A 3,556-nucleotide genomic window follows, 5' to 3' on the forward strand; every position below is an offset into this window, starting at 1 on the left:
CTGCTGTCTTCACTGCATTATTTCCCCAGACTCGGCCAGCATCAAAAATGTGCGGTGTCCTAGGATCCTTGCAGCTGGCATGCAGGGAGGAGTGTGGGGCTCCCTGTCCCTCCTCAGACTCTCAGAATTCAAAAGAGCCACACTTTTCTGTCCTTGCCCTGCCAGGCCAAAGGACGCCCTGCCTTCTTTTCTCTCTGGGGTAGACACCCTGAGCTTTTGCTGTGCACCTGCCGCGTGGAACAGGGAGCCGCCCCCGCCCCTGCCCTCCGTAGCTGACTCCATCTTCCCTGGCCACCCTCAGCTCAGCAGGGCCCCGGGAGCCCCAGTGCCATGTGACACCTTCCATAAGTGTGGCATTCAGGAGAATGTGCCTTGGATCCCTGAGTCGCCATGTGGCTGGCATGTGCCCTGGCATGAGAGTCAGTGACGGGCAGGGGCGAGCATGAAGACACCTCCGCTGTGCCCCTGCTTTCGCCCTTTCCTGACTTCTCTGGCCAGCTCTAAGGTTGAAATAAGTCCTGCCTGTTTTAACAGATGTTTATTAAACATCTGCCCTGGCCAGGCTCTGAGCAGCCTCCAGGGTCTCTGTCCTGAACACGATAGGCCCCTCCTGGTGCTGGCGGGTGGAGGGGGGGAGATTAAGTCCAGTGTCCCACAGGTGACTGCATAATTCCACATGGGACAAGAGGGAAAAAGAGCAGATCTTCCCTTTTATTTTTATTTATTTATTTATTTATTTTCTTTTTATAAATTGAAACAGAGTCTCGCTCCGTCGCCAGGCTGGAGTGCAGTGGTGCGATCCCGGCTCATTGCAACTTCCATTTTCCGGTTTCAAGCAACTCTCCTGCCTCAGGCTCCCGAATAGCTGGATTACAGGCAGGCGCCGCCATGCCCGGCTAAACAGACCTTTCCTTTTGTGAGAGGGACGCCAGTGTGGACAGCCGGGATGGGAGATGAAACTGAGCGGAAGTAAGAGTCACTTTGCTGCCCGGCACGTTGTCTCACACGTGTCATCTCGGCACTTTGGGAGACTGAGGCTGGGGAGTCGCTCCAGCCCGGGAGTTTATGACCGGCGTGGTCAGCATGAGACCCCTGTCTCTACTTTTAAAAATAAAAATAAGATATTTTGGGCAGAGAGAAGTGCCTGTGCAAAGGCCCTGAGGTGAGCGTTTGCCAGGTTTGTTCAAGGAGCAGAGGGGAGGGTGTGAGGGGGAGAGGGCCTGGGGAGTTCGTGCTCATCTGAGGGCGATGGGAAAGGGGTGACACTTGGGCCTCCCACGTGCTGTGAGAAAAGCTCTTCCTTGCTGTCGGTGGGAGGCCTCGAGGCAAGGAAGGTGTGAGGCCTTCACGGCCCAGCTGGTTGGAGAACGTTGCAGCTCCATGGCCCTTCTCCCCCTCCAGCCTCCCTGCCCTTCGCTGTCCTGTCGCTGGTGAACGCCCCGCATAAGTGAGGATTTTACTGTGGGGATGACTCCATCCGGTACCCCTACCGTCCAGACACCATCACCCATGGGCTCATGGCCGGGGTCACCAACACAGCCACCGTCATCCTTGTAATGCAGGAGGGGTTCAGAGGGACAGGGAGGGGGGCGGGATGGGGTACAGCCTTACCCTGGGTTCCTGATGGGGGGTGGCCTGGAGGCCTGCGGGAGGCTGCGGGACACAGCCTTGCCCCGAGTGGTACTTGTGGTTAATAGGAACCCCCTTTTGTTTTTTGAGATGGAGTTTCGCTCTTGTTGCCCAGGCTGGAGTGCAATGGCAGGGTCTCAGCTCACTGTAACCTCCGCCTCCTGGGTCCAAGTGATTCTCTTGCCTCAGTCTCCCCAGTAGCTGGGACTCCAGCCGTGCGTCATCACACCTGGCTAGTTCTGTATTTTTAATAGAGACGGGTTTCACCATGTTGTTCTGGCTGGTCTTGAATGCCCGACCTCAGGTGATCTGCCCGCCTCAGCCTCCCAAAGTGCTGGGATGGCAGGCGTGAGCCACCGAGCCCGCCTAGGGCCCTTTGAGAGTCCCCAGCTCTGCAGCAGCCTTGAGGAGGTCTGTGGGGAGGACCGAGGCCCAGTGAGGGCCCACGGGCTGACCGGGACCCCCGCTGTTCGCTGTGGCTGCCCCACGCACAGGCCTCAGTGGGAGAAGCCTACCTGGTGCACACAGACCAGCTCTATTCCCGCTCCGACTTCAACAACTACGTGGCTGCCGTGTACAAGGTGCTGGGGACCTTCCTGTTCAGGGAGGCCGTGAGCCAGTCTCTGATGGACCTGGCCAAGTACACTATCGGCCGCCTGCGCCCCAACTTCCTGGCCGTCTGTGACCCCGAGTGGAGCCGGGTCAACTGCTCAGTCTACGTGCAGCTGGAAAGGGTGTCCAGGGGAAACGCTGCTGACATCGCCGAGGCCAGGTGGGTGTGGACGAGCAGCCTTCACTCTGGGGGGCAGTGGGAGCTGAAGAAGCCCCAGAAGCCAGATGGTGAGGAACCAGCAGGCAGGTGGTCAGGCAGGAGCGAGGCCTCAGGGCTCCAGGTGCCCCGCAGACAGCAGGAGGCTGGGGGGAGCATGCTCTGTCTGCCCCGAGTCTCATCCCTGCCCTCTTCTGAGCTGTCTTCTTCTTCTTCTTTTTTTTTTTTTAAAGATGGGGTTTCACCATGATGGCCAGGCTGGTCTTGAACTCCTGACCGCAGGTGATCCACTCACCTCGGCCTCCCAAAGTGCTAGGATTACAGGCGTGAGCCACCGCGCCCCGCCATGTGTTGTCTTCTTACCGTCTCTACTGATAGGTCCTTAAACGTTTCAACTCATCATTGTCCTTTTTAAAAAATCAAAATATTGACTGGCAAGCCTAGGGTAATATCAGACCAAAAAAAAAAAATCAAAATAAAATTTGTGTAAGATAAAAGTCACCATTTCTTCCATTTTTAATGTGTACAGTTCATTTTTAGTACATTCACAGTGCTGTACAGCCATTTCCTCTACCTAATTCCAGAATATTTTCATCTCATCAGAAGTAAACCCCTCAGCATGGGTAACATGGCAAAACCCCATCTCTATGACAAATCAAAAAATTAGGCTGAGCTAGGTGGCTCACGCCTATAATCCCCACACTTTGGGAGGCTGAGGCGGGCAGATCACCTGAGGTTGGGTGTTTGAGACCAGCCTGGCCAACATGAGGAAATCCTATCTCTACTAAAAATACAAAATTAGCCAGGCATGGTGGCACACGCTTGTAATCCCAGCCACTCGGGGGGCTGAGGCAGGAGAATCGCTTGAACCCGGGAGGTGGAGGTTGTGGTGAGCTGAGATTGTGTCATTGCAGTCCAGCCTGGGCAACAAGAGTGAAACTCCATCTCAAAGAAAAAAAAAAAAAATAGCCAGGCCTGGTGGTGGTCACCTGCAGTCCCAGCTACTGGAGAGGCTGAGGTGGGAGGGTCACTTGAACTTGGGAGGTAGAGGTTTCAGTGAGCCAAGATTGTGCCTACCCCAGGCTGGGTGATAGAGTGAGACACTGTCTCAAAAAAATGAAAGGAAAGGAAACAAAGAACCCCTGTACCCATTAGCTG

The 3,556-nt window shown here is 55.3% G+C and overlaps 1 pseudogene; it reads left to right on the plus strand.

Moving 5' to 3' along the window:
• Positions 1–1,401: 1,401 nt before the first annotated feature.
• Positions 1,402–2,599, plus strand: LOC116547807 (annotated as a pseudogene).
• Positions 2,600–3,556: the final 957 nt, after the last annotated feature.

The sequence above is a fragment of the Sapajus apella genome, unplaced genomic scaffold (genome assembly GCF_009761245.1).
Source record: "Sapajus apella isolate SASKATOON/1434 unplaced genomic scaffold, GSC_monkey_1.0 scaffold4828, whole genome shotgun sequence".
Taxonomy (NCBI): Eukaryota; Metazoa; Chordata; class Mammalia; order Primates; family Cebidae; genus Sapajus; species Sapajus apella.